General features: G+C 41.0%; 1 protein-coding gene across 3 annotated transcripts in view; it reads right to left on the reverse strand.

The window, feature by feature from the left end:
* Positions 1-13,605, reverse strand: part of kiaa0232 (KIAA0232 ortholog) — a 141,087-nt gene extending 127,482 nt beyond the window's left edge. For 2 of the 3 annotated variants that reach the window (XM_068044083.1, XM_068044074.1), the window contains exon 1: positions 13,393-13,604. The gene's annotated coding sequence lies outside the window, so the exon portion shown is untranslated. Of the gene's footprint in view, positions 1-13,392 lie in introns of all 3 variants that reach the window. The other variant, XM_068044090.1, reaches the window with a different exon arrangement.
* Between the last annotated feature and the right edge of the window lie 605 nt (positions 13,606-14,210).

Consider the following 14,210-nt stretch of genomic DNA (forward strand, 5'->3'; position numbering starts at 1 on the left):
ATGGCTTTTTTTGGCAAGTAGTGCTCTTGTCCCTTAGGGGTAGAAACTGGTCCTGTACATGTTAAATTCTTTCTTCAACACCTTTCACTGATCTTCCGTTTCATCTATCAACAGGTTTTCCCACACAAATAAAATTACATCATTATTCTGCATTTACAGTTCTTCTCAGATAATGAATTATTCTATATCAGCACCAAGTCACAGTAACTTCAGACAAAGCAGACATCAACATCTCCTGGTTCCTTACTTAATCCCCCAACCTCACCTCACTGAGTTCCAGCTACTAGATTGAGCCCACATCCAACAATACAATGACATTCCCTTACATAGGGAGTTTCCTCTGCAGTGTTAATGGAAGAGGACAGACAAGAGTGATTTTAACATCCCATCCGCCTACAGTTCAGATGCAGCTCCAGTCAGATGGCAAGTGGGCACTGGTCTTTGCTACATAAGTGGCATTATGATGTTCCAGTGCTGTACAAGTCTAGGTGCAGGTAAAAGTACTGAAATTAATTACTGCCTTTTTTTAATATGAGATAAAATATTAACATCTACAATTGTTGAACCTGCCTCCATTTAGCGTTGCTTCATATTTTGTATCAACATGGTTGTTTTTCCATCAAAACTTCTTAACTCTCTTATAAAGCCTACCATTCAAGACTGAGTATTATTCACATACTAGTGAGCTTCCATGGCAAGTTGTACTAAGCGAATTTCCTTCAGAATGTCTTAAGTGATGTTCTACGTATGGGGATGAGCTCTATCTAGTGGCAGATATGCACAGCTGCCAACATGGCTATGTCACAGAATGGTGATGTTCAAATAGGGAGCACATGACATACCATAGAAACTTGAATATAGCATAGAATTCCCTCTCCCAATCTAACACCTCTCTTGCATTCCTAAATGTCATCAAGAGGAATTCCCTCTTTATCTACATCCTCTAGGTTCTCTCCCATCACAAATCTTCTCATCTATTAGTGGATCTCCTGTGTTGTTGCACAGGAGACAGAGGGTACACGATTAAAATATCAGGTAAGACACAACCTGTGTTATAATATAGGCCCTCTATCATGTTACTCAAAAAAAAGTATATATATTTGAAATCCTCAGTCAGACCCTATACAGAGAAAACTGAAATTAAACATAATATAATTTGTGAAATAGAAGGATATTCATGAATTTCATGGAATACTGCACTGAATTCAGAGACAGGAACCTTCTTGTGGGGTGGAGCTACAAGTCTTGAGCCTAAATACTTGTCTTCCTTCATTAACTAGAATGCTGCATACTGTATTGTATAGTGCACAATTGTTATGATTTGAAAAGGAGGAATAACCTTTGCCTGGAGACTGACGTGAATCTTTTTTCAAGCAGCACATTGGTACTGTAATTCCTGAATCAAATGGACTTGACAAATATAACTTTACAAATGGAGCTGAATCCTGCATCTCCCTGAAAAGGATTGCCACTGAACAGCATCTCCAAACAAAAAATGCAAGGACCAAACTGGGGATGTCCAAGATTCAAAGAGAACAAACTGAAAGTTAAAGTTTTTAAAGAACCGAGCAGATCAGATTGCTTGGTGTTTGGGAGGAATAGGGACTGGGTTCCCTCACTCAATTCTATGTTATTACCGACACTCAAGCAGTGTGAGCGGAATCTGTTAGAGTCATAGAGATACAGCACTGAAACAGGCCCTTCGGCCCACCGAGTCTGTGCCGACCATCAACCACCCATTTATAGTAATCCTACATTAATCCCATTTCCCGCTCACATCCCCACCTTCCCTCAATTCTCCTACCACCTACCTACAACTAGGGGCAATTTACAATGACCAATTTACCTGTCAACACGCAAGTCTTTGGCATGTGGGAGGAAACCGGAGCAACTGGAGGAAATCCACGTGGTCACAGAGAGAACTTGCAAACTCCAAAGAGGCAGTACCCAGAACCGAACCCAGGTCGCTGCAGCTGAGAGGCTGCGGTGCTAACCATTGTGTCACTGTTAATAGACAGTTTTTACAGACATCACGCAACTACATCTCGACAGGACAAATAACTAGCAAACAGGTTCCTAGCACCACTCTAACAATGAAAAATGCAGTTAATACATTTATTTAAATCTGGATTGCCCACCCGAGATCGCTGGGTATTCTGCTTACACACCTTTCCTTTCTAATATTTTTCAGTATTGTGCAGGATAGTAGAAGTAAGCTGCAAAAAATAAGCAAAATCAAGAATCAAACCTGAGTTGACAGGCCTGTGGATAAAATATACTGGAGTTTTTAAAAAAGGTAGGCAAGCCTCTGAGAAAACAATGCATATTTGTTAAAAATTATTTACATTTTCATCACAGAATCGTTACAGCGCAGGAGGCCATTCAGCCCATCACGTCCACACCGGCTCTCCGAAACAGTGCAATTCCCCCACCTTCTCCCCAAAACCCTGCACATTCTTCCTCTTCATAAAACTGTCTAATTCCCTTTTGAATGCCTCGATTTAACCTGCCTCCACTAGTCTCAGGCAGCGCATTCCAGACCTTAACCACTCGCTGCACGAAAAAGTTTTTCATGTTGCTTTTGCTTCTCTTACCAAATACTTTAAATCTGTGCCCTCTCGTTCTCGATCCTTTCACGAGTGGGAACAGTTTCTCTCTATCTACAGACCCCTCATGATTTTGAATACCTCTGTCAAATCACCTCTCAGCTTTCTCTTCTCCTCTCCAAGGAAAACAGTCCTAACTTCTTCAATCTATCTTCATAACTGAAGTTCCTCATTCCTGGAACCATTCTTGTGAATCTTTTCTGTACTCTCGCCTATGCTCTCACATCTTTCCTAAAGTGCGGCGCCTAGAACTGGACGCAATACTCCAGCTGAGGCCTAGTGTCTTATACAAGTTCAACATAACTTCCCTGCTCTTGCACCCTATGCCCCTATTAATAAAGACCAGGATACTGTATGCTTTATTAACCTCTCAACCTGTCCTGCCACCTTCAATGACTTACACACATATACACCCAGGTCCATCTGCTCCTGTGTCCACTTTAGAATTGTCATAGATGTCATATAGTCATACAGCACTGAAGCAGGCCCTTCGGCCCACCGAGTCCGTGCCGACCATCAACCACCCATTTATACTAATCCTACATTAATCCCATGTCCCCTACCATATCCCCACCTTCCCTCAATTCTCCTACCACCTACCTACACTAGGGGCAATTTACAATGGCCAATTTACCTATCAACCTGCAAGTCTTTGGCTGTAGGAAGAAACCAGAGCACCCAAGGAAACCCATGCGGTCACAGGGAGACAGGACTGCAAACGCCGCACAGGCAGTACCCAGAACCGAACCCGGGTCGCTGGAGCTGTGAGGCTACGGTGCTAACCACTGCGCCAGCCATAATTGTAATAATTGTACTCTTTATCTTATAATGTCTCTCCATGTTCTTCCTACCAAACCTATCACTTCACATTTCTCTGCATTGAACTTTGCCACCTATCCACCCATTCCACCAACTTGTTTATGTCCTTTTGCAGTTCTACACTATCCTCCTCACAGTTCACAATGCTTCCAAGTTTTGTACCGTCTGCAAAGTTGGAAATTGTGCCCTGTACACCAAGGTCTAGGTCATTAATATACATCAGGAAAAGCAAGGGTCGCAACACTGATCCGTTTACGTTTATAAAAACATAGAAAATAGGAGCAGGAGTAGGCCATTCGGTCCTTCAAGCCTGCTCTGCCATTCATTATGATCACAGCTGATCATCCAACTCAGTAGCCTGTTCCCGCTTTCACCCCATACCCTTTGATCCCCATAGAAACATATGTTTGTATGAAATTTTGTTTAAATACACAAGGAAGCAAAATAGCTGGTCAAGAAAAATTGAGAAAAAAAGATTTTAAAAATTTGATCTGTTACTTTTGTGGTAGTTGCCAAATGTTGACTGTTAGCTTTAGAATAGCTTTTGAAGAACTGTAAGTGTTTGTAAAGAGGTTTGTAAATGATTTAATTGGTGCAGTTTTAGTGCATAGGATAAATAGCAATAACTAGTTGGCTCACATGATTTTACTTTATTGACTTACAGACGTTCTCCCTTGCCCTGATGTCTATGACATCACTTGTGCGCCTATTGGGCAGAAGACAAGAACTTGTATTTATATAGCCCCTTTCATGTCCTCAGGATGAACTAAAATACTTCACTACCAACAAGTGCTTTAAGTATGGTCACTGTTGTGATGTAGCCAAAAGGAGCAGCTAATTTGCGCACAGCAAGGTTCCACAGACAAAAAAAACATGAGCAGATAATCTGTTTATGTAGTATTGGTTGAGAGACGTATTTTGGCCAGGACATTGGGAGAAACTCCGATTCTTCTTTGAATAGCAGCACTGTAGCTTTTAGGCCTACCTGAGAAGGCAGATGGGGCTTGTTTGGCTTTGCTTCATCCTCAGAAAATGAAGCATTCCTGAAGTACTGCACTAAAGTATCAGGCTAGATTATGGGCTCAAATTTCTGCAGTGGGGCTTGAATACATAACCTTCTGAATCAGAGACAAGAAAATATGAGAGAAAATCCTAACTGGTTCATCTAGCCTGTCCCATACAGCTGATACAACACAACAGTTGTCCCTTTTGGTCTGGCATCCGGGTATACAGACAACACTCCCACCTGAAGCCATCTACCATGAATGGAAAAAACACAAGATTAAAAACCTAGGCCAATTCAGGGGCCAAAATCTGGAAAATTCCTCTCTGAACCCTGAAGCAATCAAAATCAATTTCAGACCATATTGATCCTGACACTGTATGCTGTGATCTCTGCCCCAGCCACAAAGAGGTCAAGCTCTTTCTTGAAGCTATACAGCAAACCAGCATTCACTGCACAAGCCAGCAATCTGTTCCCAGAGAATAGTAAACCAGTGAAAAAGAACTGTAACAGCTAACCTCGTTCAGTCTTAAAGTAATTTGTAAGAATGACCCCTAATTCTCTCTGACCTAAATAATTTGCCCATTAAACACAATCTAGTCGCCTCATTATTTTCTAAACTATCAAATTACTCTAGTGTCTATTCAACTCTAAATATACAAACAGAACTCCTGAAGCCTATAAGGCAAAGCAAACACTTTGGTTAATGCTCCTTTGAACTTTCTTTTTTGCTCCTTCCCCCACCCGTACACCATTACCTCTGGAACCCCTTAAGAATCTATCCTTGGTCCCCTTCTATTTCTCATCACCCCTCGGCGACATCATCCAAAAACACATCCGATTCCAATACACACTTTGTTACGACTGAGATGGGAGAAGTGCACTGTCTTTTCCAGTCCCACTTCTTGGCAGGTGACAACATATATTTTAAATATGTTTGACTGAATCGTTAACTGAGTAATCGTATACTCTACTCTTTATCGCAGAATAAGATACACCAACCAGGTTTCTTTAATAAACAACAAAATTATCAGATTAAACAAGACTTATCCAGGAACGAAGCAAAGCATCAACACCAAGATTGAAATATAAAAGTTCCCTTTTTAAATTACCCCCCTCCCCCACACTGAAAAAAAATACAGAAATTCTCTCTATTACAAAAAAAAAGAACTAAAATTTTGGCCAAATACTTGCTAATTCATGAAGAAAAAAAGCTATGGAAGAAAGTCAGTTGTCCCTTTTGGTCTGGCATCCGGGTATATGGAGTCACTGGGATCTTTTCTAAAGCAGTTCTTTTTAGGCAGCATTGATAATTAATCTGGCAGGTTTTTCCAGCTTCTCAGAAGAGATGTAGAACTAGGGATTTTAGCTCTCCCACACTGGATCTTTGCAGGGTTTCTTCAAAGAGGTGGTGAAAGAAGTGAGCTGAGTGTTTTTCCTTGGCAGGCAAAACACCAACTGTCTTCAAAACAGTTCACACCCCAACTGAACTGAAAACAATATCCAAACCCCAAAGAGAAAGTCAACATCCTGACCTCCATAAGCCCCGACTTGTGGCTTCTCTGTAAACATGTTCCCCGGGTCACCAAGGTTTCTGCTGTTTATTGAGCTTAAAGCACATGATTCCCAGCACAAGTTGTTTTCAAACATCTCAAGTTTCCTTTCAGTGAACTTGGTGTAAAAAAAAACACATACATGGAATCTTTTCAGTTTTAACACAAGTCCTCAAAAAAACAAAATACTTAAAAATGGAAGCACTTTCGTAACAACTTACAGTGCCCAGTTCTACCCCACCAGCACTTTCTCAATTCCTCCTGGCCTCTTGTGCAAACCCCATTCCTTTTCTTTACATCTGGCAGCTGTTGCTTCATCTGTCTAGGTCTCAAGTTCTGAAATTCCTTCCCTCGATGTCATGGACTCTCCACAAAACCTACCTCTTTAATCAACCATTGCGTCACTTCTCCTAATATTTCCTTCTTTTGCTTACTGTCAATTTATGTCTGTGAAGGACCTTGGAATGTTTGGCTGGATTAAAGGGGCTATATAAATGTTAAAAACTCAGAATAAGAGCACTAACCCACACACTCTTACAACTTATATGCCTGTGGTGAAATCAAGGATCAGAATTCTAAAGAACAAAAGACCATTCAGTCCATCGCAACAGTGCTGGCACTCCAGAAGAGTTATCTGTCTTATTTCCTTTCACCATACTTTTAATTTTTCTTTTTTCAACATTTATCCACTATCCTTAAAAAAAACCATGAAAATTTTTACTTACACTTATTGCTTCTGGTAAGCCATGCCATGTCCTAACAATCCTCTACAAAAAAAAAATCTAACTTTTCTCAGAAATTAAATGTATGCTCTTGTATCACCAATTCACTGACCAGTTTTGATAATGTTTCCTAGCAACCTCAATTCTGAACACTGCCTTTGGACCACCAATTAATCTTCCTTCTCTGTTCTGGTAAAAACAGGCCTAGTTTCTTTAATTTCTCATAACTAACACCGCTCATTCCCACCATCACCATAGCAAATTTCTTCTGTGCCCTCTTCATGGCCCTGACGTGGACTGAAGGTGGTTACGCGGGTAGGGAGCAGCACAGCCATGAACTAATTTAAACACAAGCATGAGAAATTAAAATGAGACTTGGAGAGACTGGGAGCCAAAGTACGTCAGCAAGGGCAGGAATGACTAGGTGAGTGGGACTTAGCATGGGAGTGAATATGGCCAGCAAAGTTTTATTTAAGCTAAAAGTTTAATATGGTCAAGGAAGATCTGGTACTCTATAGCTAAACCAGTTGCACACCAGATATGCTGAAACCTGTGCCACTTAGAATTAAGGGAGATTAGATGGGGGCTGTACCAGGGAGAATGACCAGAATGGAGACAGCAAGCATCTTGCTGTGGAGAAGGATATCAAAAGGCAAGATGAGAAGGAAGTGGTTGGGCAACTTGTAGACAACTGCACATGTATTGTAGCAAGTGGACTAAGCAGTTGAGAGTTTGGAAGTGCAAGGAGAGAGCTTTTCCCCCCCAGGCAGAAATGCAGAAGGAAGTGGGATGGAAGGTGGTCGAGGAACGTGGAGGGTGAAGATTACAAGTGGTCAGAGATGGCCTTGCCAATGATTGAGACCATGGCTGTAGAGAACTCATGCCAGATGGCAAGGTCAAGACAGTGGACATGAATAAGAGTAGGAGTGTCTAAGGAGGACAGGTAGGCAATGAATTCAAAGGGCAGCAGGCAAGAAGAGCAGAGATGAGATTCAAATTACCTCAGCAAGTGGTGAGGTGCTTAAAGGAGGAAACAATGCCAAAAGGAGTAGGGAGGGAAAAACTAAGGTTTGATTTGGTGCTAAGGGCCACACACCACCATAGCAGTTAGTATGTAGGGCAGTGGTGGAAAGTATAGCCAGGTGCAGAGGCTTCAGTAAGGGGAAAGGTGTTGCTACCCATCACCTAAATTGCAGTCAAAGCCACATCACTGCATGAATCATCCACAAGATTGTTGGTGTCAAAGCCCTTATATGCAAGTGAATCATTTGGGAGGGAAATACAGAGATGTACCTTAATTTTAACAAGCTTCCCAAGCCACACCTGATTAAACACCTTTCCATTTACACAATATCCACTGCATTTTTTTCATCAACATACTCGATTACTTATGCAAATAACTTCATTAAATTTGTCAAGACGCAATTTGCATTTTATAAATATGATCCAGTTGTCCTTAATTAATTCATGCCTTGCTCGCTGAGAATTAATTTTATCATATATTATGGACTCTTGAAGCTTGCCCTACTGGTTTATGGTTACATAATGTATCCCTTTCCACTACTGAGGTGTTACACTGGCAACCCTGCAATTTTTTGGCATGACTTCCATAGTCAAGATTTAAGATTGTGGTCAGAGCCTTTACTATGTCCCCTCTGACTTTCCTCAACTTTTTACAATAAATATCAAGTTTCAATGTTTATTCCACTTGGAATTCCACTAACTTTTCAGTACTATTTCCTTATTTATAGTTAACCTGTCTAATTGTTCCATTTCCTCCTTGTGTACCTTTTCATTCCCAGCATGATACTCGGTGAGTACATTTCTGTGTTTTTGCACAAGAGTATCTGCCATTCCTTCATCCGGAGATTTCCTTTTTCATTTCTAACCAGTCCTACTTCTTCCTCTAACAATTTTTACTTTGTGCATGTAAAAATTGTTTTCCATTTCTTTTTTCAGTTCCTTGCTGGTCTTTCTTTATCCCTCCACTTAACCTTTTTGCTTCTCTTTTATATTTTCAATACTTCACTTAATTTTCATCTATTTTATTAACTTTAGATATCCTATACCCAAGTCTCATTCCCATTTTCTCTATTCATCCAAGGAATTCCAGCTTTTGATGCACCCTTTTGAGTTGCAAGAATATGTGTTGCTTATACCCTAAACCATTACCCCTTTCATACCTTATCTGACAGTTTTTTTTGAATTCATCGAAATTAATTCCCTTATGATTAAAATCTGCTTCTCCCTCTTTGTGTCCTTTTCTTTTTAATTTTTTTTATTTCAACCCCAATTACATTTCAGTTGCTGTATTGCCAGTACTCCTCCACTCTTGCATTACCTGCTCCACTTAATTTCCGAGAACTAGATGAAGTCAGCCATTACAGCATAGAAGGAGGCCACGCAACCCATGGAATCTATGCCGGCTCTCCGTAGAGTAATCCAGTCAGTCCCATTCTCTCCACTCTATCCCCATAGGCCTTCAAGTTTATTTCATTCAAGTGTCCATCCAATTTCCTTTTGCAATCATTGCTTCTGTTGCCACCAACCTTGTAGGCAGCGAATTCCAGGTCATTACCTATCGCTGCATAAAAAGTTCTTCCTCACATACCCCCTGCATCTCTTGCCCAAAACCTTAAATCTGTGTCTCCTAGTCCTTGTACTATCAGCTAATGGGAACCGTTTTTCTTTGTCTACCCTATCTAAACCTGTCAATCTTGTACACCTTTATCAAGTCTCCCCTCAATCTTCTTTGCGCAAAGGGAAGAATAAACTCATTGAATGAAAAACATAATAGTCTAGACAGAAATCCTAGATATCTTGTAGAAATTCTTCCCCTTCTTTTCTATTGTAGTCTCCCACTTGAATTTGTTCTCAGAACCTCAAAACTGTGGAATTACTTAGCTCCTTAAATGTTTCCTTCCTTCTACTATGTTCAGGCTTGAAAATCCAAGATTGGGTTCACATTCATTACTTCCTGATTTAGCTTAACTCTTTCAACTTCGATGATGTCATGTAATATAGCCCTTCATCATTCATTTTAATTTCTCTTAGCAATAAGATAAAATATGTAGCACCTCGATGTACAACAAAATATTGACAAACTGAGATAGCCTAAAGTTTAAAAAAAAGATGCCGTATCCTATATACACTGTTGTAGGATGATATGCCGCATTGACTTTTCAGCTCCCCTTAATTGGTTTGAGACTAAATTTGAAAACAGAACTTTTCAAACAGAGGTCAATTGTGCCTTGAAAACATCACCATAACAATCAGCTCCATCTATATACATCAATCCTGCAATGTCACTTCAAACTGCAATGGCTTAATTTTTCCCACAATCCATTAAGGAAGATCATAATTGTACAAATTAACATTTTGTTTGAAATTAAAAAAGTCTGTTTTTAATAGGTCTAATAAAAATAGGATTACAAACAATACACATTTCAGTGCAATACATAAACATTCCAGGACTGGAATACATACAATAAGATTTTTTAAAAATTCAATAGTTCCTAAATTGCGAACATGTAGGAAATAAACAGATACTCGACAAATGTTTCCATGAAAGGAATCGTCCGTAATGGTAGGTAATAATCTTGTTTACTCTCACCCCTACCAAAATATTAATTTCCTTTCTCCCCCACAGAAATAACAATTATAAGTACCCGCTCTTAGAATGCTTAAAAATAAAGCAAACTAGCACAGGCCAAAAGGAAATATTTTTTGCATTCGGCATCACAATTCTGTGAATACACTTTTCAAGATTTCAGGTGTGGTCAAAGAATATCATAATTGTCTCCAATTGAACTGTTTTTCTAAAAGAAACAAATGCTTTTTATGTATGAGAATCACCAAGTATACCAACGGGCAAATTAAAGTGAGGGTGACATGTTCACTTAAGATACAGTAATACAAGTTTATGAACTGACATATCTAAATGATCACTGGTAATGTTATTCTAACACATTATCCAGAAAATTCACTAGTGAACGATTCCAGAGCGTGCTCTGCAGTATTACTGGCAACTCCCACATAATTCCGGGCAGCTGCAATGCTGATGACAAAATGACGCTGCATATAGAAATGTACTTTTGAATAACTACATAGGAAAAACGGCAGAGATACAGCCATTCGGCCCAACCAGTCCATGCCGGCAACTAAGTAGCGCAATCCATACCTAGCATTTCTTATGGTAGCAGTAAATTCTAAATCACAAGCCAAGAAACATGCTGTGCAATATAAGATCATCCACTAACTACAATTCCACATTGCAATTAAACTTCTGTTCCGATACTGCAATACAGAAGCTAAATTATGCAACATATTAGGCAGTTATGAATTCCAGTCACGACTGTGTGTTCTTTCCTGCATTACTGTTTTCCTCAAAACTCAATTATTCTCGTAAGCAAAGAGAATTTACAGCAACGAAAATCACGACTAAAAACCATCCTGGGAGAACCATTTATTAATGTTTACATAATGGATTATTTCAAAATTTAAGAAAATAAGGCAAGCAATTAAAAATTATTCCAACCAACTTCATAAGCCTATATTCAAATGTTATTTCAATAGAATTTAAAAACACCCGTTTCTCGTCAACTAAGTGCAACTGCTGTCGGCACTTCGACATCTATATTTCAGGTTCCTTCAATTGAGCTCGATTATTTTACAATAAAAAGGATACTGATGCCAAAGGACAAGTGTTATCACATCAAAACAGAAAAGGCATGTCAACATATTTTCGCGATACGCAGCTGCAACTTAGCAACAAGCCTAGTCACTCTGCAGCAAGTGGTTTTATATAGTTTGTATAAATCCGGCAACCACGCCCCACTACATCCCAGCAAGTTCATAGATATGACTGATAAGGCCGAATTTACTGCCAGATATCATTAATATTTCGCATGCCACTCACATGTGGTCTATAAAACGAGCTAATTGTACAGTTGATGCTTTTTGACTGAACATCAACAATTTGAGAGACTTAGATCTTTAGTTACTATTAAGCCCCAACATAACAACGTGAATTTAAATTTACAAAAGGTCAAAGAAGCTGAATGGACTTGACTGCCGAAAAATCTATTTAAGAATTTTAATAAATCACCATAAAGTGAATCTGGGTACTCCCGGGATTACAGTGTAAAAATAAACACGGATCACGATATGCACTAAATAGGATTTGGAGAGGCTTAGTTTTTTTTAACTGAATCAAAGTTGTACATGCAAAACCCGAAAACGCTAATTAAGGATAAGGAACTTGGTTCATTATAACATTTTAAAGCTCGGGTGTCAAAGTAATGGCAGTGGCGATGTGTGGAAGAGCGTACATTCCTGTTGGAAAATAAATCATAACGAACTCTCGTCACCAGTCGCGGATAGAGAAATGATCATCATCTGGTACACCAACACCTAGCTCTACTCAGACCGTCGACAAACTGACTCTGCACCAGGTGGACCCAAAACCACAGCCTCGATCCAACCCGACAAACACCACGTTAATAACCTCGCCCATCACTAAAACATCGATAAGATGATAAAATTCCGTTTCCATCAGTAATCCTTGGCCTCAAATTGGGCTGGCTGCATGAATACATAATCCCGAGACGCAGAAACAAAATGAGATGTAGAATATAGGAAGGGTCATACCAACCGATATAATGCCCTTGTGTATAGATGATGTACGTGACCAACTGGAAAACGCATTGGATGGTTACGTGTAAAAGGTCACCCAAGAGTTTATTAAATACTGTTTGAAAATTCACAAAGGACGTTGAAAATGGAAACAAATAAATGTATCAGAAAAACATTTAATCCATTTTTTGAACTTGACCTTTTGCTCAACTTAGTCTCAGCCGTAAAGAGAATTTAAAACCTCCGTCCTGACGCATTATTCATACAACTCAGACGCGCCACATTTGCAAAAGGAAGGAGAGCTGGTTGCTTCCTAATCGGAATTTACTGAAAATAAATTCAACCGATTGAAATCGATCCGACTCTCCTCCCCCTGCACCTTCTCCGTGACTTCTCCACCTAACCTGACCAGAAACGCACCGCCCCTTCCGCCCCCTGTTGGTCGAAACCCGCCACCCGCGCCCTGACGTAAGGAATCAGTGGGGCCCGGCCCATTTTCCCATTGGTTAAAGCCCCCATCAATCCTTCGACGTCACAATAGTTAAGGACGGCATCAAGTCAGGTTGTAATTAGCCATTAATTCAGAGAGGCCCATCGGTTAAAGGACAAACACGGGGGGTGGGGGCCGATAAAACATACGCACTTGCCCTTATTCAAAAACCACATCGTTTGCTGACAATTTACAAATATATAAAAGCAGGAGACGCTGGCGTTCATAAGAGGTGCCCGATAACACAAGCCAGGGGCGATGGAATGAAATACTACGGACCTGTCATTCTGAACAAAAACGATTGTTATTTTTTGAATTTTAAACCGTTCCCCCATTCTGACGCATCTCGAGGCTGCCGGCTGACATTTAAAAACACACACGCCTCCCGGCACCAACAAGCCGGTTCATTTTGCCACAACGATTCGCACATAAAAGGCACGACCAGCGCGCCCACAACCCCCGCCCCTAACGGCGCGTCAACCATGAGAGGGGCAGTTTCGCTAAGACAGAGGAGGGGGAGTGATAAAAGAGCGGCGTCGCGTCCATTTATTCCAGTGAATGTTACCTGATTCTCCCCGCTACAGGAGTGGGAGGCGGCGCGGCCCCGATCTATCGCTCTCTGTCCGGCGTTGGCAGCAGGGATCGGCCTCCCCGTCCCGCTCGCTCTCGACTGCCCTTGTGATTCGATTGACGTCCTCTACCCCCCCACCCCCCAGTCCCTGCCACTGCCACCGCCGCCGCCGCAGCCTCACACAGCGCGAGGCCCCCGTCGCCAAGAGAAGCACGTAGTCAGGCGACAGGCCGCATCACACACGCCCCCCTCCCCTCGCAACGCGATCACTCCGCGGTTCGATCACGTCACCGGGGCGCGTACACACGCAGGGCGGGCAGGAAGACGCGGACAATGTAGGTCGCACGCGCCGAGCCGCACCACGCCTCTCTTCCCAGCCGCTCTCCCTCCGCATCGCTGCGACCGGGGCTGGTTAGCGGCAATCAGAGCAAGAGGCTGCTTTGTCACTTTGACGTGGTTTTGTTTTGGCACGGATGGGTTCAGGACATCATTGTCGTGTGAGTTGACTTATTTTCCGTGATAGGTTAAAGTAAAAAAAAAGTCATTAACAGTCCATAAAATAACCTGAGCGGGAGAATTAAAGACCTTTCTATCTATCCTGATGAATTATGAGTTTGGCTAGGAAAATGCGTTAAGGCAGTTGAGTGTTGTTGAATATAATAAATACGGTATTAGCATATTAAGTTCTTAGGAAGGTATACGATCAGAAATTTAAACTAGTATTCCCACAAAACAAATAGTCACATACTGAGGAAAAAATTGCAAATCCGTTTAAATACATGAAGCTATGTTTATTAAGAATGGCGTACATC

This window comes from Heterodontus francisci, chromosome 1 (assembly GCF_036365525.1).
Source record: "Heterodontus francisci isolate sHetFra1 chromosome 1, sHetFra1.hap1, whole genome shotgun sequence".
Classification (NCBI taxonomy): domain Eukaryota; kingdom Metazoa; phylum Chordata; class Chondrichthyes; order Heterodontiformes; family Heterodontidae; genus Heterodontus; species Heterodontus francisci.